This window comes from Crocodylus porosus, unplaced genomic scaffold (assembly GCF_001723895.1).
Source record: "Crocodylus porosus isolate Cpor-Errol unplaced genomic scaffold, CroPor_comp1, whole genome shotgun sequence".
Taxonomy (NCBI): domain Eukaryota; kingdom Metazoa; phylum Chordata; order Crocodylia; family Crocodylidae; genus Crocodylus; species Crocodylus porosus.
Window position 1 is genome coordinate 38,081,919 of NW_017728943.1, and position 27,896 is coordinate 38,109,814.

Genomic DNA, 27,896 nt, shown 5'->3' on the forward strand with positions numbered 1-27,896 from the left:
AGATCTGAGCAAGCAATACTGGCTATAAGAAGGAATCGGGAACAATAGTGTGGGTGGGGGTGAGGGAATATATACATATATGTATTTTGTCAGTTGTTTTAGGGGGCTGGGAGTGAGAGGTGTAACTGTCTTCTCACTGGAAGTTGTTTCTGGTATAGGTATATGGGGAAGTTGTTGCTGGGGTAGTATATGGTGCTTTTCCTCTCTTCCCATAAGCTGGTTAGTACTGACAGAGTTGGGGACCCAGTTATGTGATGATGGGCCTGTTGCATACTTAAAAGTTCAAGGAAGTAGTATCTGGTTTATGGAGAGGATCGGGTGAAACCACCCCCCAGTGCACAGCTGCAGATAAGGCAGAGGATGGACCACAGTTCCAGCACTAACAGCTTGAATCACAACTCCTACTCAGTTAAAAGGCAAAAAACACTGTCTATATCTCTGGAATATTTAGTGCATTAGTGCATTCAACATAACCAGTAATTTGGACTAATTGTTTCCAGTCACTCCTGCTTGTCAGTCACGCAGAATGAACCAGTAGGAATGAAGAGGTTCTGGGACTGGCCTGACTTGTTTCTCTGGCTTTCTCTAGACAGCCCGTTTCTATTCTGCCACCAAGCAGCACAATGGCAACCCGCTCCACCGCTATTGTTCGGTACACCTGAGACTCCTCAACAAAAGCTTCAGTGATAGCCTGGAAAAGAGACAGCAAAGGAGAGTTCTAGCCCTCTGCCAGCTCTTTCTGTACCTCTTTATTATTACGGTTTTCCACGCTGTAAAAAAGATGTAGCAGCTGGGGCTTTCGAATCACCGGGCTTTCCCTCAGCCCTAGAGAATTAAACAGTCTCCAGCCCTGGAAGCCTGACAAGGCCCAGACAGGATAAGCTGTGTGCAAGGCCAACCCTAGCTACGTGCCAAGTGTGCAGCCTGCCACAGGCCCGCAGCTTAGGGCTTCAGCTCCATCCTCCCACCTTCTCCTCTGCCTGTTGGCCCAGTCACCTCGCAACAGCAGGAGCTTGCAAACCCCAGTGCCTTGAATCCCTCTTTCACTGGATATTGATTCAGGTTCCTAAGTCCAAGAGGAACTGGAGCCTCAGAAAGTACCTAGTATACAAATCTCTTTTAACTTAAGGGTGCTCAGACTGGGATTGCCGGCGGGGAGGGCTGGGTTACATTTCCTGCAGCATTTCTTCTTGATTTAAGAGGAAGTCTTAGGAGTGCAGTGGGAAAGGGGGAAGGGAAATCTGCAGGGTTTGTGGACTTGCTGTTTTGTTTCACTTGTTTGTGTCATTGCTCTGAAAAATGCTTAGGGCCTTTTTGTTTCTTAGCCTTTGAGGGCAGAAAAGGCTGTTAGTCTCAGCCCAGACTAAGAAGTCCTGGCAGGCTTTTGGAAACGGCAGGCTAGTTTAAAATGATGTGGAGTCCTTTGGCAACCCTTTGGTTTTGATGCTTGTGTAATGAGGGCTCGGGACTGTTTGGTTTGTGTTCGGTTGTTCTGGTGCTGAGTCTTTATTTTCCTGTTTCCGGATTGAGGTGGGAGGATGAGAGTGCAGAGCCTGAAGTTTGCTGTGGTCATGGGAGGCAGTCTTGTGAGAGGAACCCGCCTGCGTGTTACTGACCTCAGCCCCTCCCCTGCTGTATACGGGCCCTAGAGAATGCAAGGTGTCTTGATGAAGTCCTTTATCCAAGATCTTTTGCCTGTTTCCTCTAGGGCAGGGGGGCAGCCCGCAGAACCATGTCATCTGGCCTATGGGGTTTCCCCCAGGTCTAGAAGTTTTGGAAGTAGGGGAGCAGCAGCCATTGATTTGGCCACCCTCCCCCCTACCAGATTCCTAAGACCTGTGCATACCCTATTCCCCCACCAGACTGATTCATGACTTCCCCTCTGGCTTCTGTATTGGAGCTGGGCAATGCCCCCTTTTCTCTCTGCACAGCTGGAGTAGGGCAGGTCACAGCCCACTTTGCCTAAGGAACCAGATTAGGGCTGGGTCACGTCCCCTCCCCACCCATGTAAAGTTAGGTCAAGCTCCTTTTCACTGTGGGGCCACGTTCAGGCTGACCTGCCCCCCCATGCCTATGCTCACAGCCAGATGGTGCCTGCACACCCATCCCTAGGGGTTGGATCAGAATCGCCAGCTAGATCCGGCCCACAGATAGATCAGTCACTACTGATATGGCCCACTGGGCGAGAAGGTTGGACATTGCTGCTGTAGGGGAAAATTGTTCCTCAGTCTTCCTTGGACTCCCTGATCAGATGTGGACCTGTGGGAGTCTGTCCATGGGTGCTATTCTTGCTTCAGAAACAACAAGGCCTCTAAACCCTTTACACCAACTTTCTAAATGCCAGTGTGTGCCTGACTACAAAGGATATAGTGGTTGTGCTCATCCATTATGGACTTGAGCCCTCACTAGTACTGCTTCAAGTCACTGACTAGCCTTCCTCCATGTTTGAAGGGCTGAGGAATAATTGATACCCTGGTAGCTTGGGTGGCCTACAGGAACCACTTGAAGAGTCTTAAATGCCATCCAGTGCTACCTCCTTGATCCTTGGCATAAGGTAGGAGGATAGTCACACAAATGCTGGTGTCCTCACTGATACTAACACCACCAGTATGAAAGAGTTGATTATTCAGCATTGGCTACAGTGGACAGGCCACTGTGTCCATATGCCTGATGCATGTTTATCAAATCACCTGTTGTACTCCTAACTTGGCCAAGGGTAAAGGACACACAGGGACCAAAGAAAATGCTTCAGGGACATCCTGGGGGAAAGCTGGGACCTGAGCAGTGCCAGGACTGGGGGAGTTCCCTGTCCCTTGAGGGCCCCTCGTGTTGGGACTGACCAAGAGCAAACTTGCTGCCGATCAGTGTCTACACATCCACTACTGCACAGTGGATGTACTGTTTTTAGGCAGTAGACTAACTTACTGCCCAGTAAATGGTGTGCACATGTAGATCGTGATGCTTTACTGTGCAGTAGATTAGTCTACTGCACAATAAAGAGTCTTATATGTTCACATTGTCTGAGTGTTAGATGCTCTTATTACATAGTATTGATTATAAACAAAATGCTTGACAAAAATCAAGCGAATGATGTTGCCTGCATTATCCAGTCTGCAAGGGAGTCTGGCTGAGTGGAGGAGATGAATGCAGCCCTGACAAATTTTTCAGGGACAAGTGGCAACATAGAGGAATTGGAAAGTCACATTGGTTCTGACTCTGTCTCATGTAGAAATTGAGATTTAAAAACCGGTTCCAGTGAGAGCACAGTGGAGGGGCCCATAAACTGTTAGAAAGTCATTAAAATACTTCATTTCATCCTTGAAATCCTACAAGAATGTTACTTGGGAAAGGTAAACTTTACAAGAGCTAGCTGACAAGTGAGACCTATCTACCATAACATTACATACTTCTGTAAAACTAAGCTATGTGAACTTTAAGCATTTAGCAGATGGATGACACTGAATTATTCCTGTTACAACTGATAAGAGCTGTAGGGAAAATTGGTTATTCAGTTCAGCGGCAAAACCAAAAATCTGAAATGGAGGTTTTATTTTGTTGAAATTTTTTTAGTTGTGGATCTATCTGGAACCAACCCTTTCTTGCTTCCTCACACATAGATTGTTTTTTGTTTGTTTGTTTTGGGAGGGGAGTCAAATACTTGGAAAATCTCAGCAAAAGATTTAAATATTTTTGGGGTTTTTTTCTTTCTTGTCTAAAAATATTCACTGAATTACAGTTGGGTTCTTGAATAGGTTTTGGTTTCCCCAAACTGAACTGTGATACAACTGTTCACCAAAATATCTTGTCCATGTCTGATTACTAGGTGAAAATTTATTATCATAAGGAATAGGTTAGAAATGGTTGTGTATAGCTAGTGAAAATTATTTTCCCAGTAGAAAATATAATGAAAGACCTTGGTAGCTAAAGAAAAATCTAACCATAAAGACAGAATGGAAAGGTAAATGAATGGCAGAAATCAGAATTGCCTGTAACAAATGCAGAGGCAACTGTAATGTAAAGCCATGGGGTCCAGGATAAGGGTGTGTGTGTGTTGATATGTGACTATTTGGCAAAAGTCTGTCATCACTCAGCATAAGCTCCAAGTACCAAAGCAAAATACATACAAGAACATACAACCAGAGAATGCATCTCCACTCAAGATAAGCAGCAGTATTTTGCAGTTAAATAAAATAATTGATCAGAGTTATTCAGCAGATCAGGTACTAATAGGTTCTGGAGCTGAGTGCAATGAAATCCAAGCAAGCAGGAAGATTACAAGCTTGTTAAAATAAGACTAAGCTAGTTTTCATGTGGCTGGCACAAAATGAGTCCATGTGGCAAAGCCACACTGGCATATCTCTAAGAGCAGATTCTGCTCAGCAGTGCTTAGTATAAGAATCTCCTGTGACTGGTTGAAAAACAGGTTGCAAATGAAGATGATCCAGTTGGTGCACTGACCAGGATGTAAAAGATTCTTGGAAGGATGTGATAAAGTGTTTTGTCATCAGGGAGGAAATAAAGGAATGATATTATAAGGCATTAAAAGAAGTCCAAAGTGTAGCACCAATGTACATGTGTCAGGCGACACATTTCTACAATGGCGGGGGAGGTGAAGCACAAGCCGAAAATGGCCAAATAGTAAAATTGATGTTGCTTCTGACTGAATACTGATATCAACTGAGTTAATAGTGCATGATTACAGACAAAATGTGTGATTTATCTGCTTTGTATATGTATATAGAAGACCTGACTAAGGCAGTGGTGGGCAAAGTCTGGCTCGTGGCTGGCAGTGGACTCCATTTCCCAGCAGCCCCTGCCTGCGTGGCTGGGGCCAGTCTTCATGGAGACCCCAGCCGCACCTGTGCTGTGATAGCGCAAGCTGGGGTTGCCATGGAGACCGGCCCCAGCCGCTGGCAAGGCATGCAGCAGGTCAGGTGGCTGTTTCAGAGCCACTGGGATCTTGTGGTGGGGGCAGCTTAGTCTAGGACCAGGGCAGAGCTACGATCTGCAGCCCGCATGCTCCAGGCAGGGGTGCACAAGCGGTGGATTGTGGCTCCGACTCTGCTTGGGACGGCCCCAGCCATGCAGGCAGGGGCTGTTAGGAAACATAGTTTGGTTGCCGGCTGGCTCTGCCATTTTACCCACCCCTGGACTAAGGCCATCACTCAGGCATGAGAGTTCTGTCCCATGTCATCAGATGAGGAAGTTATAGCTCATGCCAGTTTTCAGTTTTGTTTTGGATGAAAATATTCTGTCCGCAATGTAACATATTAGAGCAGGGGTGCTCAACCTCTGGTTTATGGGCAAATGATTCCTGCAGAGCCTTGGAATCTGGCCCATGGGGTTCCCCATGTGTCAGGGAAATTTTGGCAGCAGGGGAGCAGTGCCCATTCATATGACCAACTTCCCCCTTCTTAAACCCTAAGAGGGATGTGCCACCACCTTCCTGTGGGGCTGGGCCACACCCTGTTTTTTCCCCTGAAGGGCCAAGTCATGCCCTTCTCCCCCATGGGACTGGGTTGAGGCTGGGCTGCCCCCTACCCCTCTCTGGATGGTGCCTACCATTCCTGCCCTGGGTGCCGGATCAGGACCACCGGCAGATTTGGGCAGCATCCCATCTGTCCACAGGCCATCTGGCCCACAGGGGAAAAAGGTTGAGCGACCACTGTTTTAGAGCATAGCAAAGAAAAGAACCTTTCATTGAACAGAGCAGCACAGACTGAGGTTGAATATAGAGAAGTTTGACCAGGCTCCAAAAAGATGGAAGCATTCATACTATTGGAAAGACCATAAATCAAAGAATCCTGGGCATGCTAATATGACTAAATAAACTGGTTCCTAATCTGAATTAAGTATTCTACTTAGATTGCTGTTTCAAGACTGTACAGAACAGCAGTTGCTTTGTTGGTCAGATGAACAACTTTAAATTTTCAGAAGCATAAATATTGAAGTGTTTTGAAACTAACAGACTTAGATTCTGAGTCAATAGAAATTCACCTAGATTAATGGATATCTTTCTGCAAAATGATTACACAGGAGCACACACTTCTAAATCATGGATTTAAACAAAATTTACTAAGTCTGAAAAATAAAACGCAGGCAGTTTGGTTTTAGTCACAAATCTTTATTGGCACAAATCAAGCACATCTAGATTTTGGACAAAGCTAATGAAATTATAATGTATGGGATAGATAAGAAACTTTTGCTAGCAGACAGATGTCAAAGGGTATATAAAATAACGAAAGCAAAAAACTGCAAAAAGTTTTAAAGTAAGTGTGGCTTGAGAATCACCTCTTCTTAACAAAATTTGACCAGCTGAAATGAGACTACGAGTGAGGTAGTTTTGTAAGAGCTTGAATGATTGTGATTTGACAGGAAAAAAACCTTGGATATCTTGGAGTATAAACATACATTGGAGCCATAGATATGAAATTGATGCAGATGATGAGTTTCTATATAAAGGAAGTTATAATTCCGCAGTAGGAGGTAGTAAATGCAAACACAATATGGGTACAGAGAAGTGCGAGAACAGAGGCTGGAATGTCCTGTTCTGACCAAGTATTCATGCTGCCATTGAAGATAAGTTTGAAGTCTGAAATAAATGCATGAGGCAAAATGCAAAAACACCGCATTAAAATTTCCAGTTGGATTTGGTCCACAGTTTGCTGAGATCTAGCTGAATTAAAGAGGCAATGTTACCTTGTATGAAGAGAGTGCCACTTTTTTCTTTCTTTTTTTTTGATTGAGCTATAGCACAACACAGCAAGTAATAGTGCAGTGACATGCAGACTATGTAACTTGTTCATCATTCATTTCCACCTGAGCTAATGATGGATAATGGCATGCTATTCATGACTGACTCATTTTGGAAATCCTTTTTGAGGTACGTATTCAGTCTCCCACATCATGCCCTGACTATGCACTGTTCAGTGGGTCTGGTCTTTTACCAGAATATCTGGTGTGTTACACATTCATTACGTGGATCTTTTACTGATTGATGCTGCAAGAATTAACTGAAAGGTTCCAAGCAATGAATGGAAGGGATCATTGTCCGGAAACTCCACAGTATTTGATACTTACAGGGCTTGTCTACATGTGTGCTGCCACTTAGTATTTCGTTTTGGAAGTACTAAATAACAGTGCAGTAACAGCCTGTACTGCATCGTGGGAGGGAGCGCACTACTACGGTGATGTAGATGTGGCATCACAGTTTGTGCCTGCCAAAGCAACACGCTATGGAGACTTAGCAATGGCAAGGTAGCATCACGTGTCGACATGCCCAGAAAGTTTCACACCTTTCCAGTTGACAGGTGCAAGACCCAGAAGTGGGAATCTTGTCCAGTTGGTATTATTAAAAAGGTAGCATTTGTGGTTGGTGAAAGGGTTTTTGTTAGCCTTCAAAGAAAATCTAATAATTAAATACTTTTTTAAAAGTATATTGGAATCCCTTGTGCTAGCCTATCCAATCTGTTTTGAAGTATTTTGGGGGCAAAAAAGCCATTATTGACTTTTGGGCAATGAGGATGTAGACTCTTGTGGAAGAAAGCTGTTGGGTGGTGTTGTGTTATGGAGATCTGTCCATGCCATCTCCAAACTTTGTGCTAAAGGTTAGACTACTGGTTCTCAACCTTTTTAAACTCAAGGCATCCCTCAGAAAGTGTCAGCTTCTAGTTTTCACTCATTATTTTCTTCTAATTGATGAAAAGTAATAGAGCAATTCTTCTATTGCAAGGAACTCAGAAAGACCAGAGTAGAAGTGTTAATTCTATGGGCTTATCATGTGAATAGGGCTTATCTCTGGGCTTATGTGAATCATGTTTGCATACCTAACAGTGCTAAAATTGTGGGTGCCCTGTGAGACACCCTTGAAAGAATCTCAAGGCACCCCGTGGTGCCATGTCACCCTTATTGAGAATCACTGGGCTAAACATTTTGGGTTTTTTCCCTTGTTGTGTTTTCCCCATAGGCTTGGAAGAGAGATGCTGGTTCTCATTTTGTTTAGACCAGTGGTGCACAACCTTCTGACCTTGTGGGCTGGATAAGTGGCATGGGGTCAGTCTGCAGGCCAGATCCTGTACCAAGTTAGCATGTGGATCAATCTATGTTCCTAACCCACAAGTGCTGGATCCAGCCATGTACTGGCACAATCTTCTATGCAGAGCCATATTATCTGTCCTGGGGGAGCTCCCCACAGGTCCAGAAACTTGGCAGCTGGGGAGCAGTAATGAATGCTGCTATTGCTCTCCTGCTACCAAACTTCTGGACTTGTGGGAAGCCTTCGGATGACGTGGTTTGTGGACCGGAGGTTGAGTGTCACTGTTTTAGGCCAGTGGTGCTTAACTTTTTCCTCCTGGGGGCCAGATCTAGCTGATCATCTCCTGATCTAGCACCCGGGCAGCAGCGGTAGGCACCACCTGGCCACGGACGTGGGTGGAGGGAATCCTGGCCACAGCCTGGTCCCATGGAGGAAAAGTGGCATGGTTTGGGCTTGCAGGAGAAAAGCTTGGCCTGGGGGGGGGGCAAGGGAGCAGAAGGGATGGCCTGGCCTCAATCCAGATGTGGAGAGAGGGGATGTGGTCTGGCCCTGAAGGGGAAGGGTGGCCACATTAATGGGTACTGTTCCCCCACCACCAAATTTCCCTACTTGTAGGGAGCCCTGCAGGGTGGATTCAAAGGCTCTGTGAGTCATATTTGACCTGCAGACAAGAGGTTGAACACCCCTGGTTTAGGCAGATTAATAGACCTCTCAAATGTAGAACATTAAGCTTTCTGCTCATCAGCTCCAATTTCATATATTGAAACATGGTCCTTGCCCATGGTTCAGATCTACAGAAATTACAAGACTACCCGTTGTGTCCATTGTATTATAGCTAGTAGGTGGAGAAGCCTGAACTCCAACTTTTCTCCTTCTTTTCAAGAAAATACTGTTGGCTCCCAAACTGCAGCAAAGAGAGATCCCATGGTCCACAGAGCCCTCCTTGATGGTCTTCTTGTTGAAACCCTTTGAGAATATTTGGAAACCTTAAAAGAGAAGATGTATCAGAAGATAAAATAGTGTGGAATTAATACGTATGTGTCTGTGAAAAGGTGCCTTATGAAAGGAGAGGAATGAAAGAATTGGAGAGCCATAAATTTAGGGGGAAAGGGTCAAAAGCAAGTTGAAGTGGAACAAAAAATTCTTCAGTGCTGTACATTTGTTTCTGTCAGCCACATGGTAGCATGTTCCTCAGGACTTGAGTGTGAATCCAAGAGATGTCACTTAGAGACAAACAATGGTCACATTTTGACTGTACTGAAACTTTTCTTTTTCTAAGAAGAAACTAAATTATGATAAGGATATCCTGAACCTGATACGGATATCTGAAGCTATGTTTAAAAAAAAAAAGTAGGTATAATAAGAAATAAATGCCTAAAGACTTGGCTTGATATTGTCCCTGTTTTACTCCAGACACATTTTCAGTAGTGCGTTTCTTACTAACAAGATACTTTTTTTTTTTTTTTTTCTCTTAACTGTAGATTTGAGAATCAACTTCTCTAGTGAATTCTGCTTGACTGTTAGCACTGGCAAGGGACTTTCCTCATTTTAGAAGAGGAAGGAACTGTAGCTACTCTGAAAATGAGGTGCTTCCTGTAAAGCTTTCCCCTTTGGTGTAAAGTTCTGGATATTCAAATATAATCTTAATACTTGATTAGTGGACAGGCATAGTTTTGGTGAAGTTTCTCTAGCGTCAGTAAGAAGAACCCCAAATTGTCTTGCTTCTCTTTCTGGTTTTGATCTGTTTCTTGTCATACTAATATCTGTCCTGAAGACAGAGCCAAGTTTGTTTTGTTTTGGGGGGGGGGGCATTATTTGCAATCTGGCAACAAATCGTTGCTATTGCAGAGAGGAGGCTGTGTGAGAAGTGTGTGCCTGTTTGTTCTTGTGTCCTAGTGGAGGATAAAAACAAGCTGCATTTTTGCTCCGTGTGCACACACATGCATATCTGCATGTGCACTCGCCCTCTCCCACGTGCACGCACACACAAAAGGAGTTTGTTCTTGCTTGTGTTCAGCCAAAAGAGGCCGGACACTGCTGTCTTCAGCTCAGCAAAATTGGCAGGATCCCATCTCCTGTAAACAACAGTCTGACGTCAGCTCAGGCAGTGGTGATAGCCATACAACTTGAGAGATTTTTCAGCTAGCCAAGCTGTTGAAAGCCTGTCATTGGCTTTGATAATCTCTGGCTACACTTTAGAGGACTCTGCAAAAAAAATAGATTGGTTAATGACAGAAATAATAAAGCAATACCTGATAACTTCACAGGCAGTGGAGAGGTGGCTTTAAGTACCATATTATGGGGTATTTTGATTCTGATCTCAGCATACATAGTACTTTCTGTTGTGAATCTAGGCTCTCAAATATTTACTGCTATTTAGAATCCACGTTGTTGGTGTAGAGATTGGAGCACAGTTAAAGTACTGTATAACAATTAATCCAGCAGATGACGAAATTTGACTTTTCCATTGTGTCAAATTAAGCTCTTTCATTATGGCTTTTTTTTTTCTTTTAATGTTCGTTTTACTTAGTCCAGATGTAGTTCAAAGAACTGAGCCTGGCATAACTAAGCTTCTTACTAGGATGTAGATGTTATTTTCTGTTACCAGAATATAAAGACTCTTTCTTCCAGCTTGGATGTTCTGCTTTGCTCGTACCCAAAATTAATACACCAATGCTCAGCTGAGGCTTTAATCTTACATACGTTGAATGAATTAAATGTTAAATAGGCACTAGAGATGTTAAGTTCCAGAGAAACTCCAACTGTATGCAGTATTTTAAAAAAAAAAAACCCAGATCATCCTACACTTAAATCAGTTCTCTTTAAAATAGAAAAATGTAAATAGTTACCATAGTGTAACACTAAAAATGCTTTTCCCATACAATTAATTGAGCCTCCCTTATACTTCTAATATAAAGCCACTGATTAAAATGTATTACAAGATAGTTCTCCTCATAACCAGATATTTAAAGAGACTTTTCTATTGTTCAGATTTTTACCACTGAAAACACACTTCTATTATGAACTTACAATGTTCCTATGCCAAAATCAACAGTTAAAAATGAATGGTTTGTTGAGCTGGTAACAGCAGGAGAGTCCAAACAAACATGAAAACCTCTGTGCTGGTTGACAGAAAATCAGGACTGTTACAGCAAAAAATTAACAAATCTGCTAAAATAACTTTTCAGGATTAAAATGTTTCCCACCAAATGATTTGCAGAATATGTTTAAGGTATTTGTTTTGTGTAAAATACCAGGTTTCCCTCTCTTCCTTGTGGTGCAGTAGAGACAGACGAAAAGTATGTATTCCTTGCAGGTCCTGTAGTGAGGGATTTGTGGCCAACGTCATAGTTTTTTGAGCTAAACATGCTTAATCTGTTGGGGGGGGGGAACTATTTTATTAGGTGGTTTCACAACCATTGGGGCATAGGGTTGTTGATTTAATTCATAAATAAATCACTTGGCATGTACTGAAAACAAACATTTGAGTATATCCATACATTTTATTGAAAGAGTGGAAGATAGGAATAGTTTAGGCCTTGAAGATGGGAGAATAGTGTCTGAAGAGTGGAAGAGTCTGAAATAGCTATAAGCCAAGTTGTCCCTTCAAACCACTGTGGGTAGAAGATGGTCAGGACTCACCTGAGGTGCTTGCCATGAGCAGGATATGTCCATTTTTTACTGAAGTCAAAACTTCTGATCTTTTAGATACGAGTGGAATAAGCAAAATAGCCTTTGTTGTAGCATGCTGGCAAGCGAAAGGTGGTTGAAAAATACCTAGAAAAATCCACGCTGCTAGCTGTCTAAATCCCAAATATTCAAGTTTTTTGTGACTGGAATATAGAGTATCTTTCCTCCTTTCCATCAACCCAGAGCAAGTGAACTGGCTTTATTTTTTTGCACAGACCCTCTGTCAGCTAAGAAAGGGATGGTGGGGCATGCTGGGTATGAGAGGTCTGCATTAGTTGGATCATGTGGCATCTGCCCTGTTGTATTCTGTTGTTGGCCTGTTGTAGGGCCAACACCTGGCTCCTTCCTGATGTTTAAGCTGCACAAAGCCCTGTCGGGGCCCTCCCCCACTCTCCATCTTAAACAGTCCAGTTGAATGAGACCGCATTGGTCCCCAGTTGCTAATGTTATAAACGTGTAGGAAAAAGACATTTGGAAGCAGGTTGCCCCATGGTATGAAGCTATCTTTGACATCTGTCAACTCTCTCCCTGAGTTGCCGGGGGGGGGAGAGGGGAGGGGGGGGGTGCAAATGTGTGTTCACTTATGCCCTCCACCTATGCACATCCACAGAGGGTGAAATCCTGACCCTGCTGCAATCAATAAGGGTATTGCTGCCAACACTAGTGGGCTCAGAATACTGCCCAGTGCCTATGTGGGAGACTTAAGCAATGTGAGGAGCCTCGGGGTAGACCCTGTGCACCATGGATAAACTCCTGGCCCCTGGGAAGAACCCCACCAGCTAGCAACCCAGGAGTTTCGGTTCTACATGACAGTCTCGCCAAAGATCAGATCTTGTACTCTGCTTTGTAAGAGTAGGAGAAAGGAAGGATTCTGTCCTTCTCCTTTCCATGGATAAATAAACGATGCTGTCTCTTCATGCCCGAGTAACCGGCCAGTGTGGCACGGTTTTACAGGCATATGGGCTGCTTGCCAAGAAGTGTGCCCAGCCTTCCCTCCCCTCTCTGTGGGTAGATATGGCACGTATGTTGTCAGTGGTGAATGCTGGCCAGTCACCAAATAGCAGTCCTGCTCCAAGGAACACAAAAAGACAGTAAATTCTGTTACTGCTTTAGCAGCAAGGCATAGGAGGATAAAAGTGCCTTTGCATCAGCTGCTGGGGTTTTTTGGAGATTGCTCTGCCCCCTATTCTGGGAGAGCAGAATAAGGACAGGGCAACTCTCGTGCGGTCTTTGTGGCCTCTTTCTGCCCAACGGCTGCCTCTTTCTGTAATAAAATAATTTGCTTGCAAATATCTAGTTGGTCTAATAAATGAGATCACCTCTTCCACAAGTTTTGATTCCTTTTGCCTCTAGACCAGTACAGCTACAACCTGGATACCTCCCTACCCCTTTCTGCCTGATGACTTGTAGAAAAAGATAATTATTTTGTGGTTTCTTAGTTGGTCTAATAAAAGGTATAATTTCTGAACCAACAGTTCTAGAGTTTTGCATTTCTTTTTATCTCGGACCAACATGGCTACCAAATACATACCTGCCTACCCCTGTGGCCCTTTTAATTGTGCATTTGTCCTTAGTAATTGGGATTGCCTTCATACTGGGCGACATGCCTTACTGAAGGAGGGGAGCAAAGGAGTCTATTGCACATCTAGGGGACTGTCCTTTCGGCTGGCAGTCAGTCTTGTCCTTGATGTTGCCCTCAATCTGGAAAGGATCTCCTTCTTGCTTGCCTCCTGCTTTATCCTTTTAAGGGCAGTGTCAGGCACAGGAAATATACTGATCTCCCCATGAGGGGAAGCCACAGAAGTCAGACAGGGAGGAAGAAGTCAGGAAGGCACATGAGAGGGTGGGGAAACTCATGAGCTGAAGGGAATGGCATCTTGTGGATTTATGCCACCTGAACAGGAATGTGGGTGTCATTGACAGCCAGGTGAGTTACGTGGCTGCTCGTACAGCTGTATATGCCTGCTATCCATGGGGCCCTGCGTCTGTCTGTCAGAGTGGACAGAAGGCACTGATTTCAGGCTGACCAGCAGCATGTAAAAAACAAACAAAAAACCCCCTCTTGTTTTCAGCTGAGTCTTGTCACCTTCACAGAGAAGCACTTATTTCTGTTGTAAAAAACCTCAATCGCTTTGATTTTAAAATGGACAAAACCTGTTTTGTTTTGGGGTTTGGTGTTTTTTTTTAATAATAAATACATTTGAGTAAAGGCAGGACTTTCAACCAGCGCCTTAACAAAGGCAATTTGCATGAATAATAGATCTGAGGCCAAAAAAAAAAAAAAGCTTCCACAAAGAAAGCAAGTTGCTGCCTCTTCAACATTTTTCTTTCCCTTTCTGTGAGTGACAGGGAGTAAGCGGCAGTAACAGCTGCTGGCCAAAGCTGACTTCCTTTCCGCAGTACTGGGAGAGGGCCCTGCTGAGGGAGCCAGAAACAGCACATGCATCGTGCCAAGCGGAGGGTGTGGCTTCGCGCGGCCAAGACTTCAGCAGACAGCAACAGAACTGCATCTGTGATAACAGCACAGCCGCGCTGCGCTGCTCCTGGGCCCTTTTATTTTGTCCAGAAGTGGCTTCTTAGCTCTTCCAACATGTTGAACAGAAAGGGGTTAAAAACCTGTCGGACAAACATGGGGATTTTTAAAGAGGGTTTTCAATTTTAAAAAACGCCAAACAAACCAATCTTGGTTGTAAAAAATACTAAAAGTGAAAGATCAGAGGGATTCCCCCCACCCCCAAATGTGTGTTGTGCATTTTGTAAGCACATGGTGTGTAGCTAGTTCCAGTTTTGCTGTGTCCAGTAGCATTGCTTGTGTTTGTTGTTTTTTTTAATGCAGCAATTTACAACCAGATTGTTTGGTTTGTTTTGTTTTTTTTTTATTTAGAAATATTGTGATAGTAAAACCACCAAAATTGACAGGTGACCATCTGGGCAGCTGCAGAACCTAAAAGTAGGGGGGAGGGGGTATGTGACCTACATCTCACCCATTTAACTCCTGGTAAAAAAGTGTCTATTTGTTTTGGCATAAGGATCCAGCCTTTTCAGCTATATCCTGAGGCTTGACTTGCTTTTTTTTTTTTTTTTTAAATTGCATTATTTTCCTTTAAAAAAAATAAATATACAGACCTGATCATTTAACGTTGTAAAATTTCAAGCTGGTAGGAGGTAGTAGTGCACATCTGAGGGCAGAATTTATCCCAGGCTTGTTAATCTCCGTACTGGTTTTACTGCCCAGCCTCTTGCATTGAAAATGCCAGGGGAGCATTGTGCTTCAACCCCTGATGTATTAACTTGTATGATCTTGGATGAATTTTTTTGTAAGTGTGTTTGTGCTTGCTTGTTTTTTATCATTTATCGTACAAAGGCAGCTTTTTTTCAAACTGTGCCAGAATTTTAGTCATCTCTCCTCCTGCCCCTATATTTTGCCAAAATTACCTCTGTACAATAATCCAGTTATCCCTTTCTTTCTAAACACGGGCAGACCATGAGTGTGACAATGATTGGGGACCTACAGTTTTATGCAGGAGGGTTGTGGATGAGGGAACTGACTGGGTTTGATTCCGTTTCTGGTTCCTCATCCCCCATCTTACCCCGTCCCCCATATTCTCATGGGTCATGTGTTGTAGCAGGGTAAGTTCTTTGATAGACTGTTTGCTGCACAACCAGCGGAAAGTGAAACTGGAGTTTCTTACAGTGCTCTTTATCACTAGTTCTGATAGTCTAAGAAGGAAAACAAGCCAGCGGACTGAAAAATTGAAAACGTTAATTGATAAAGTCACAGATAATGAAAATCTGAAGTATATCCGCAGGAAATAGTAATGAAGGAGAAGCTAAGTCTTATGTGAATACCCTCCCTCCCTGCCCCCAAGTGGAACATGAAATATAGTTGCTTTGAGTCATGTAGGAGTAACTCTCTGAACACTGCTGACTAGCTGAAAGTGCAAAGATTAGAAGTCAAGTTGTTATCACTGCTCTGTGTTTCTCTTTGGATGCTCTCTGTAAATGTTTAATGATCAATGTTTAATGTTGCCTCCCTGAGGGAGTCCCATTATTAAAGCTTTGTGACTATGAAATCATTTTGCCTCCATGAGGTAGATGCTTGAGAGTTGTTTGGGGGTTTAGTTATCTGATGCTCAGTAGCTGCTAAAACCCTTGGAAACTTCTTGTAAATGGATTGCAAGTATATATACTGCATCGCAGTTCAAGAAGATTTTACAAGGAATATAGAAATGAACATGTGTACCCTAACATGTTCTATAAGCATGACCATTTTACTAGACACTCAGGACTCCCATAAATAAAATAATTAGCTTTTGCAGCAAGTTTTAGATCTTGTAAACAAACCAGAGCTGGTGAATTACCTTGGATGTTGTATTTGTCTAGTTTACAGCCACCTGATTCTGTTGCTTGTAGGTGAGTTATGTTGGTAACTTTTTAACGCAGGTATCTCAACAGTAGTACACGCTTGTGATTTGAGTTCATCAGGAAGGATCCTATTGCACTTTGTAAACTATTAACATACAGAAAGTTTTGCTTACTGACAAAACGTATTCACATTTAGGCTGGAACATAACTTTTATTTTACAACACAATTACACGAGATTAGGACAGGAAGCGGGAAAGATTACTGTATCTGTTTGAAATGAGGAGGAAAGTAAGTAAATAAGTAATCCAAAATGGAAGGCAGTCAGAATACCAGAGCTCACTCTTCTGCAAAGACCCTTCAATGATCAGATGGTTGAGACATATATATTTTAAAATGAGATATAAAAAAAAGACTGTCAGTCGCTGAATAATAATGACTTGGGTTTTGGCTATAGAGGAAGAGTTCACGTGCAGAAGCCAGAGTGTGAATTGACAGTGTTCTGATTACAGTGTGCCTTCACTAATTCCCCATGTGGATGCATTTAGTGGGTAGTAAGGGCGAGATAGCTAACTCCCCACGTCAAAAAGGGAAGCAAGGCCTTTGAGTGAACGTTGAGTGTCCATATGGAGAGCTGTTGCAGGTTCCCTAATGTCCTGTAAATTCACGCCCTAGCTTACTGTGCGGTGATGTCCCTTGAAGACAAGTTGGCAAAGAGGAACGTGTTACTACTGTATCACTATTAGTTCCACTTCCTGCAACACCTGAAATTTTTCCCTGGGGTCTCTCCCTGGTGTATTGACTCAATCTGACCCTGTTTAGCTTGCAGAGCTGACTAGATCATAGCCCAAGATGGTATGACTGTAGGCCACAAAATGTACGGTCTGATTTGATTGTATCAGTGAGTGAGCGAGGTTTTATATGTTACATGCACTTTTAATAAATGCTGCAGCCAAACCTTCCCCTCCTTCCCTTTTCATCTATTATCAATAAAATATATTTATTTTGAATGCAGTTGGTTTTTAAATGACTGTGAAAGGAGCCAGATTAACCAACTGCTCTGAGCCTGAAGCCCTCTGCTTACTCACAGAAGAGGTGTGACAGCCCGCAGTTGTGCAGACTGCCCCATGGTGTTTTGCCAGCAGACCTCTACCTTGAACTGAAGCAGCTGTCTCTAGGGATGAGAGTAGCTTAGCCTTCAAATCCATTCATGCCTTGGTCCCTCTGTTGTTTACAGTGCTGGCAAGACTGGCTGTTACTGCCAATTGGAAAAGTAAATTTTGAAAAGCTCATGGGGACCAAAGTTTACTTTGAATATCCAAAGATAAAGCCAGCATCTTGTGTTTGTCCTGAGTCTGTCTTGGATTTAAACAGGTGATGCAGTGCTCTGTAATGCATCCTGGTCCCCTGACTTAGATAACCCCTTGGGCTTAGTTTACGTTTCAGCTTTGTAGTTGTTTGAACTTTGCAGATTGGATCAAATTCTACTCTTGGTTAAAGCTGTGCTATATTGGTGGGGCTGCTTTGGATGTAACCGAAGGCACAGGTTGGTCCTTTTGATTTCCATTTAGACATGGTCCAAACCAGGGGTGTCGGACCTTCAGCCCATGGTCCCGATCTGATCTGCGGAACCCTGCCATCTGGCCCGTGGAGCTGCCCCTGGGTCTGGTCAGACACGCATGGATCACGGTGCAGAGCTGATCCACGGGCCAGATTGGGCCCACTGAACACCTTCCCCTCTGCCTCCCGCAGCATGCCTTTCCTGGAGGCTGCTTCAGCAAGTCTGGAACCTGTGCTGCCTCCAGCATGGATTGTGGAGTGGTCAGAATGAGTGTCCCATGTGGTGCAGTCCAGATGCAGCAGCAGCCATGCTGCATTATGGAGGCCACCCCAACCAGACTGTGCAGCACAGACTGCCTGCTCATGGATGTTCTACATGGTGCCCCCTCCAGCCTGTCCAGGACCTGTACTGTATGTGGCGCTCACAGGTGCTGCCTGCAGTGCAGGCCCCAGACTGGCTGGAGCAGGTGCTGTGTGGCACAGATCCTGGAGTGGCTGAAACAAGTTTTGTGTGCAGTGCAATCTGGTCTGGGCAGCCTCTGTATATGGCAGCTGCCACTCCAGCCAGACTGCCATGCTTGGCACCTATTCCAGCTACTCCAGGATCTGTGCCATACATGATGTGGGTCCCAGACCAGCTGGAGTGGCCACCAGATCCAGTATGCTGGGGGATGCAGAAGGGAAGGAGGTCTGTGGATTGGCCCCATGCCACGCCACACCAGTCATCTGGCCTGCACTGCTAGATGTTTGACACCCCAGTGTAGAGCTGTGGTTTTCAAGCAGGGTGCAATGAATGCCTTAAGATTCTTTCAAGGGTGTTGTGGGGTGCCACACAGTGTTAGCTCAGTTAAGTTTGCAAATATGTTTCACAAGATTTCAAATAAGAATCCATAGTGTTAAAAACATTCTGACCTTTTGCAGTTGATGACCCAAACTGCTTTGTAAAATTCCAGCCTCATGAATGCTTCTTTGCAACAGAAAAAATTGCTCCATTATCTTTTTTTGACTAAAGAGAGTGAAAGCTAAGGGTTAGCATCTAATGAGGGGTGCTTGAGTCCAAAAAGCTTGAGAACTACTGATGCAGACACAAGAATATTTTTAGTGATCTATATGCCCACTTGAAAAGGCACAGTCTCTATAAAACACTTAATTGAAGATTAAGTGTTTTATAGATTTTAACAAAACCTAAATGGAACACATTCTGTTGCAAAACCTTTTGCTTCTCTTGGAGTTAGAGAGTGACATGGGGAGCTTTGGCAGTGACTTGAGTGAACCTGTGGTTAAACAGTGTCCAGTGTCAGACCAAAACCAAGCAAAATTCAGCTCTGCATTCAGGTTTTGGCTCCTCTGAGCTTGCAGGCCAAAGCAATCTTTGGTTTTTCCTGAAATTTTAGTGCATTTTGGGCAACCTTTGAAATATGAGCTTCCCCTAAACATGATGAAATGTATAGCAATGTTTCTGGGGGTGGGTCAAAGACAGGGTGAAAGCCAGTCCCCTTAGAAATCTGTTTGACTGTTTCACTGAAGCCAGGATTTCACTCAATTTTCGCAATGCCTGGAAAGGTGCACTCCTTTAGGGGTGTCTGCCTGCAGTGCTGCTGCTTCCTGAAGGCAGTGACTTGGGATAATTATCCAGGAATGCCAAGACGGAGAGAGAACATTGAGGCCCTACCTATACAGAATAGTATGCAAACAATATTGCAATGAACTGGTAATTCTTGTTACAGGTAGTGACTCTGCTGGTTTTGCATGGTAGAAACCAAGTTTACCGAGGTGTGTTAAGTTACAACTCCATAGTTTTCCATGCACCTTCCAGATAAATAGGAAAACAATAAATTTTACGTATTAAATAGCAGATTTTAAGGAGGGGGTTAAACTGGATTCTTCTATCCTTGAGTTGCTTTGAAACCACAGCACAAAGGGTGCTTTTACTGTGTGCCTGTGAAGGCAATTTTACGATTTTATAAGACTATCACCAAGTACCTGCATTCTGCTAATTCTTGTCAAAGGGTATTCACTTAGTTGGAAAGTTAGAGAAGCAAGTGAAATCCTACATGTGTTGCATCTGATAGTCAAACCTGCTGTGTAAGCAGCAACTTGTAGTAGCCTTTTGCATTAAGACTATGTTATTGTTTCCAAGAAACTCCCGTAAGAAACAAATCTCTGAAAAATAGCACTTCTTCATTAGGGGGTGCTCTAAGGGGTATTAAACTCAGCAGACACCATGGGCCACATAAGAAGCGTGGTGCTGGAGTGGGCCCACAGACTGACCCTGTGTGCTGGATCCAGCATGGGCATCGCATGCAGTGCGTGTTCTGGATCCACTCTATGCACCACATGCAGCGCATATGCCAGTTCCAGTACCATGTGTAGCATGTGCCAGGATGGCTCCATGTGCTATGTGCAGGGCTGAGGCCAGCACTTGCTGCATGTGGCATGCAGGGCTGGTCCAGGGTGCACTCATTGTATAGTCCAGAATCTCAAGCAGTGCTGTGAGCTAGATGATAGAGCTCTGGTGGCTGGATCCAGCCAGTGGGCCATATCGTTGACACCCTTGCCCTAAGATATACCCACAGCGTCCTTTTATAATTGTAAATTCTTGATGGATGGATTTATCCTGGGGTTAAAGGACCCCTAGGTTGAAGAGCCTAATTACTTGGTAAAATTCCAGCCTCGTGAATGCTTCCAGGCCTACCTGTCTGTGAGCTAACCTCTGACCTGGCTGGCCCACTAACCTCACTAATGGTAATTGCTTTCTGTATGGTATTTTGCACAAACTGTTGTGCAGTATTTAAAGTTGCTGGTCTCTCAGCAAGAAGCACTGGGTGTTGATTACAATATGCCTTCAGATCTGAGACGTTCTTAGGCTTGTTTTAAACTAAACATACAATATTTAATGCTTAGTATGTAAGTTTGTTTCTACAAAGGGCAGTGTCCTTTTGATGTTCCACATCGTACTGAATTGTAGATTACTCTCCATGAGTTGCTTTCTCTTCAACACTGTATATGCTGACATCTTTATTTTTATTGTCTAAAACATATATATCTTGATAGATAATAATAGTTATGTAGGCAGAAGGCTGGGAAGTACAGTTTCTTTGCTTTCAAGTAAGACTCTTTTAAGGGAGAAATTACCTTTTGTTAGTTTTTACAACATCCAGAACAGGCACCTCACAGCAGAAATGAGAGAATTGGCCCTTGCCTACAGGAACATATGTAATCTGACTGAGAAAATAGAGAGGAATGATGGTCATTTACTTGCTGGCAAAGGGACTATCCTTGGTCTGGGTCTCTAATGACTTGAATTCAATTCCTGCCCTGCAACATATTTGCTGGATGTTCTTGAGCAAATTATTCAATTTCTCTATTTCAGTTTTTCTACATTAACGTTCCCTTTTTCTGATCCTTGGCCTTAAACACACGGATCAAGTTGTTTGGGGTAGGGCTTGTGCTTCAGCCTGTGTCTGTACCGAGCTCTGTATAGTAAATAAGACACTGAATCTGAGAAATATGAGGGAGGATGGGGAGAAGACGAATGCAATGAGAACAGGATTCTGCAGATACTGCGATTGTGTTTGCATGTTGGACATTCCACGGTATGCTGCCTGCCTGCCTGCCTTTAAGATAACCGCTCATTTTGGGAACTAGAAAATACACTCCATGATAAGTTGCTGCAAAAATATATTCTTGGATTGCGTAGCTTCCTTTTATCTTCCTTTTACTCCTTGGGTGCTCTGTGTCTTGTTTCTGGTTGCTATTACACGTGCATTTGAACTTAGGAGGGGGTGATCTCTGTGTGTAGTAAATACTGGGCCTCAGAGGTACTTTTTGGATTGCAGCTTTCTGATGGGAGTTCTTGGGACGTGCTGAGGCACCAGAATCAAAATAGCACAATGTCCACCACCCTCCTCTGCTTTATTGCTTTCTCAAAAAATACTTTCCCCTTTTGAGGTGAGGTGTTACTTCATTCTCCCTTGCTAAAGGGCTGTTTAGTAGGTAACTTGCTTGCTGCAATGCTTTACTGGTTGCTGTCTTTTCTGGAAAACTAAACCTCTACTGAACATCCACTATTTCCAATGTATTGCTGTTAGCAGGGTGTTTTCTTTTTTCCTTTCTCATCTTTTCTGTCTCTCTCTTTCTTAACTTCCAGAGTTCTGTATATATCAAGAATATGTACCTTTTCGTTCTCATTTTCCTTTACCCACTGTCACCAAAACCCATATTACATGATACCTAAGCATGAGGTGCGGTGAAGCGACACTAGTCCCAGCCTTGGTAGCTGGCAATTGTCCCCTTTTTACAGCTCTGATAATGAGAACAGATTAGCATGGGAAGTAGACTGCACACCGCTTTGTGTCGGTTTACTCTTATGCACTTCTGTTTTCCATGAGCCTTGCCAAGAGAGTTTCCTGGCGGTGGCCATGTCATTCACCGTTCTCCCCCTTCCCATCCCCACCCATTTCCTGACATCACTTTTATTTTAAGTCCCTTGGTAGTACTGGTCAACTTCTGTTGGGCATGCTCCACCCAGGGTCCCCAAGTGTTCTTCCGAATCCAGTTAATCTTTTTGACCAATGTGGATTTGTAGGCTGTGAAGGCCTATGACATCTCCATAACTTTGTGTTGTGCTTTTTTTGTTTCTTTTAGGTATTTTTCCTAATGAACTGTGATTGAAATTACACATTTGAACAGTGTTCTCAAATCCTGTAGCCTTCACATAGTGGTGTTTGGTTTTAAAAATATATATATGACTTTTTGTTAGTTTTGGGTTCCTTCAGTATTCCTCTCCCCATCCCCTGTCCTAAACGGTGTAGCATAAATGGAATTCACATTGTTTTAAAGGTGGTCTGCTTGTGGTTACTATCTCCATGACTTCTGCAGTGCTTTCTCTGTCAGGCCTCTGATGTGGAAGGTGCCTCATTCCAATATTAGAGTTGTTCAAGTGCGTGCATTTGGTGTGTGACACCTGTGATTATACTGACAATCTTCACCCTGTCTCTCCCAGGCTTTATATGCCAGTTACTAGAGCTGGGGGCCACTACTGTTGTCACCAAGACCCAGTGACCTGAGTTCTCGTGACTTTCATGTCAGTCATAGGGTGCTCTCTCATGTGCGACTGATTTCTAATCATATAAGCAAATATAGTTTGGATCTGATTTTCCTGTGGGTGCTGGGAATATCAAGAAATGTAACACTTCTTCCAGCTTAGGGTAAATGCCTTCCCATCCTTCTGATCAGGCAAAGAATTTACAGGGGTGTTCTGCAGTTGGAAATGGATGGATCCTATGGCATTAGATCTGGTTGTATTGTCTGGCCCAGTGCATTTAATCCTGGAGCACCTATTGTCCACAACTATTCCTTGTCTCCAATGGGCCTCTTGCTCCTTTATCATCTTATCAGCTCCAAACAAGTTACCAATTAATGGTGACAGATGAAGGGGAAAAAAAAGAATGGTTGGAGGCCAGGTATTGCAGACCAGGATACTTTTGCTATCATGTGTCATGAAAGTATGCTTGTTTGAAAAGTTCTGCAGGACTCAGCTTTGCCATCTCTGTTATACATACATGAGGCTCTTATGAGAGAGAGAGAGAGAGAGCACAAGTAGTGAGGTCAGTGTTGTTTCTATACTGATGATATTCATCTGTCTCCTTCCCATCAGACTCAAGTTCAGTTTTTCTTTGTTCCCCTAATGTCTGTCTGGAGCACCTGCCATAATAGTGTGGTATCACAATGCTGGGAATAATGCTGAAGATCTGGTGGGAGTTGACTTGCGTAAACCCAGTTGGCTTTGGCGTGTCCTGGAAAAAGGGAATTGAGGACTGTTGGCAGTGGAAGAAGTGTTGAAGAATCTGCAGGGTCATTTGAGGGAGGCCTATTCCTACAGGTGAGGTCTTTGCCTGCCTGCAGAGTAGATCAATTTTGTTCTTTTGGTTTTACCCTCCATAGTGACCTGCAAAACATCCCTTTTCATCTTTGGTTTGCCAAGGTTTTACCTCTCTTCTGTCACACACAGTCACCACTTCCTTTTTCAAGACTAGCCAGAGTTAAATCTAGCCCTGAATTATCATTCTTATTGTAGAACACACCTGTCCACCTTGAAAAGAGGGCATATTGGCTAGAGCATGTTATACCTGTCTTCTGTGCTTTCCTTTGGCTGCCAAATTACTTCTGGGGGAGAAATGCAAGGTAGGGTTGTTCATGGTCAGCAAAGTGTTAGTAGTTTATAACCTAGCTGTCTCACAGACAGTCTTTCCCACTGTCCCTATCCCAGAACCTGTGCTTAGGGATATTTCTGCTGTGTCCGTTCCAAGATAAATGCTCACAGAAGCTGGGCACGGGGTGTTCTCAGCAATAGGCTCTTATTAGAAATCCATTTGAGGCCAATTTTGACTGCATTTAAAGAGTGGCAGTGTCCTGCATAGGAATTTTGTGACTGCTGTCTACCCCCTCCTCTCCTTTTGTCTTGTGGTGTCTGGCCCTGTAAGTACAGATGGACATGAAAAAGGGAGTACATGCTCTGTTATGGTGGGAATGTCTCCTTGGTCTAAATGATGTAAAATGGGTCTGGATACCATGGTGATGGGCATACCTTTTTATCATTCTGTGTAATAGCAATAGTCTCATCACACACACTCATGCTGAATAACCTTGAGAGCAGCCTCTCTAGCTGCTCCATGAATGTTCACTTTAGAAGAGCAGTGTTTGCTCTAATAGGAGATTAGATTCCTGGCTACTGATGCAGGGAAGTGCAAGATGCAGATTCAAATCACACTAGGAGGTAAGTCTATTTCCTTCACATCCTTGCAGGCAGGGAACAAGAGCATTTGGGTGACTCTGTGCTAGAGGCAACCGTTCTGTTTCAGACTTACTTGGGCCTTACTGCAAAGATGTAAGGGGCCTTACTGCCCCTTCAGTGTAATCAGGAGCTCTGGAGAGCTCTCGTCCCATACTCCTAGTGAAAAAGCTTTTGCACAGTTTGGAACACATCTTTTAAGAGTTTGCTTTCTGGACCATCTCTCCCCTGTCCCCCTGTTCATGTCGTGACTACAGTACTTGTCCAAGTGGTAAAGTACGATAATGTAGGAAAGGGTATTTCTTTAGTAGCTGTAACAAGGGGTCTGCCTAAGGCCGACTTTTTTTTTTTTTTTTTCCCCCTGCGGCCCGCCCACCTGTTTCTGGGCTAACCGCCCACTTCACCTGGCATGCCTTACTGTTAATTAATTAATGTTAATTAAGTGGGAGGCTGCTTATTTCTTGCCCTGATGTCAAGGGGTGCTATTTGCGGCTCTGTTCCTCCCTTACACCGCAGCCCAAGCCTCACAGATGGCATCCAGTTGTGGTCAGTATCACTGGCCCCCACTCTGGGCCCCAGAATCCTGCTCTTTGAACCCCACCTGGATCCCTCCATTCAGGCAGCCTATTCCGCCTTCATTCTGGGCAGCAGAGCTCCCTGAACTGCTTCCCCTTTTGGGTGTGGTTCCCCCGGGATCTTTGGCTCACTAGCCCTGGCCCCCCTTCAGGCCAGTCGGAGCCCCAGGCCCTCGGCTCTGGGTGTTGCTTGCGGTGGGCCCCGGCCCTTCAACCCTTCCAGTCCTGGCCCCAGCATGGACCAGTCAGAGGATGTCAAGACAGGTTGAGTCTATGGCCCCGCTCTCTCTCTGGGGTCCCCTTTCCAGACCCTACAAGGGGGTATCCCCCCCAGTTGTGGGAGTTAGGGGTTAAGGTGCCCCGACCCACCTTTCACCAGGGTGGTAACTGGGCTGGCATTTCCTGGGGGCTGCTGCGCCACTGGGAGCCCCACTCCCAGCAGGGTGCAGTTCTAGGTCATGCCCAGGACGAGGAGCCTCCTGACCATCCCCTACAACTCCTCCCTTACCTCCAGATGATACCAGCAGCCAGGCAATGTTGTTTCCTGGACTCCAGCAGCAAAATGCCCTGATTTATATGGGCAGCCCTAGCTTCAAAATGGCTGCCCTCATCAGGCACCTACGGGCTGCTGTCTTCAGGCCCTTAAAGTGGCAGGCACCCGCAGTGCCCTGCCACAGTAGCCTTCAACATGGTAAATCTGTAAGGTGGGAGTTTTGCTCTTGCTATCAGCTAATGGTCTCCTCACCTCCTCTCATCTGTTCTGTTGTCTCTCCTCTCCTGTATATACTTCTCTGCTGCTTGATCATTTTCTTCTTTTGGTTCCCTTCTTCCCCATCTTCCTTGAGAAGCTGCCTGGCTTTATCAAGTTGCCCAGATCTAAAGGGCATCATTTCCTCTAGTTCCCCTAAATAGATATGGGATTTGTTGGACCCTTTTCCCCCTGCATGTTATTCCTTTACTGGTGACTGACAGTTTTGGGTAGGGCTTAAGGGCAATACCTACTTCCTGTCCATCTCCTTCCTCACTGGAGGCAGCTAATCTAGCTTCTCCTCCTTTTTCTCCAGCTGCTTTTACTGCTTTCCCAGCTCTTTCTTGGCACTGGAGAACCTTGACATCTGTAGAAGCAGCTGGAAGCAAGATGGGAGAGCCAGCACTCTGTGACCAGCCAGCTCTCCACAAACAGCAGTTTGGGCACCAACAGCCGAGAAGGATTCCTCCCCTTCAGTGTTTAATTCAGCAGGCAGGCCTTTATTGCTTATGATTAGTTTGTATCAGGAGCTCCCTGTTTCTCACCATACTGACAAGTATAGGCATTTGTGCTGATCCGGGCAGATCTCACTGAAGTAAGTCTCACATGCAAAGCACCTACAGTGATGCTAAAGTCCCATGACTGATCAGAAGAATGCATGCTTTTAAAAGTTTGTAGGGGAAGAGGAGGTTAAACCAGTTTTAGCCCCCTTCTGATTTTTGGCCCTCGTTCTTTAACTGCCTGCATTTTCTAATGGCTTGGGAAAGCTGTCACCATTAACCAGTCATTGGCCTTTATCAAATGATCATTGCCCAATTGTGCCACTAATTCATTTTGTCTCACTGAGGACCAAGCAGAAATAATTTGTCTCCTCCCCTTCATTTACTGCCTGATGTAGATGTAAGCCTCCTTCTCTAAAGCAGCAGTTCCTGATCTGTGGTATGTGTACCACTAGTGGTACACGTTAACAGATTTATTATAATTACTTTATATGGCAAAAATTTGCTGGTAGTGCTTAAGGTTGTATCATTTTAAATTGGTGGTGGACAATCTGTCAGAGTTTGCGAGCCTGCTGTAAAGGAAAGTGACTTGATAGGCTTCAGATGAGCAAACAAGTTCTTCTCCCATAATGACTATTCTTTTGTTCTCCTGCAGTCCTTGAGCATAAAGGGATGGGCCTTGCAAAACCACAGAAGGGAAGAAAGGTGCAGGAAACTTGCTGCTTCTCCTAAATCTGCCTTGCATTATGACACTGAAATCAGCAGGATGGTGAAGATGAGTCCCTGAATGAAAGCCTGTAAGTTAGGTTGCCATCAAAAGCCTTCCAGCGTGTGTTACAGGATGCAAAATGCTTGGCAAATAGTATAATTGTTTAATTGAAATCACTTATAGACAACGCTCCGCTAGAATGTTTCTCCTCACAACCATGTGAATATGCTTGTACACTTCACCGATGCAAAATAACCCTGTGGAAGCCAAGCAGTTGAGAATTATATTGCAAAGTACAGTGACTGTTTTGTTTATAGGTAGCTACCTCTACTTTCTTAGGCCATTAAAGTTGTCAGTCATGTGATGGAGGCTGCATAACAAGGCAGTAGGTACAAAGATGCCTTGATTTGCTTTAAAACATATATATTGAAGGGATTTAAAAAAAAAAGATTAGGGGACAGTGTTTTAATAGGGACTTTAATGCAACCTCCCATTTTACTCTTGCCATCAACTGCAAGGAAAAGTTTGCAGAAGCTTCTCTTGGCAATGAAATTGGCAGACTCCCTGATTTGCAAGAGTAAACAGCTGGTGGAAACTGTTTCTTGAAATGCCATTATTTGCACCCACAAAATTATAGCTTGTTGATGCAAAATGGGGAAGCCAGTTTTAAAAGTGTGGCAATGCAGGGAAGTTCAGGCTTCAAACCATTATCTTTCATAAAATTGAACCATGGCCAATGTGGTTCCCATTTTCAAAAAAAAGGGAGGAAGGAGGACGCAGGAAACTATAGGCCAGTTAGTCTTACTTCAGTCCTGGGTAAGCTTTTTGAGAGAATTATCTTGGTGCATGTCTGTGAGGGGCCAGCAGGGGAGATTATGCTTTGGGGCAACCAACACGGGTTCATTAGAGGCAGGTCCTGTCAG

At 44.1% G+C, this 27,896-nt stretch overlaps 1 protein-coding gene across 3 annotated transcripts in view; it reads left to right on the top strand.

The window, feature by feature from the left end:
- The window catches only part of SERTAD2 (SERTA domain containing 2), a 105,380-nt gene that overhangs the window by 20,158 nt on the left and 57,326 nt on the right, over positions 1-27,896 (top strand). The window contains exon 2 of one of the 3 annotated variants that reach the window (XR_002103538.1): positions 14,022-14,028. The exons of the other annotated variants lie outside the window; for them this stretch is intronic. The gene's annotated coding sequence lies outside the window, so the exon portion shown is untranslated. The remainder of the gene's footprint in view (positions 1-14,021; positions 14,029-27,896) is intronic. 3 annotated transcript variants of the gene reach the window in all.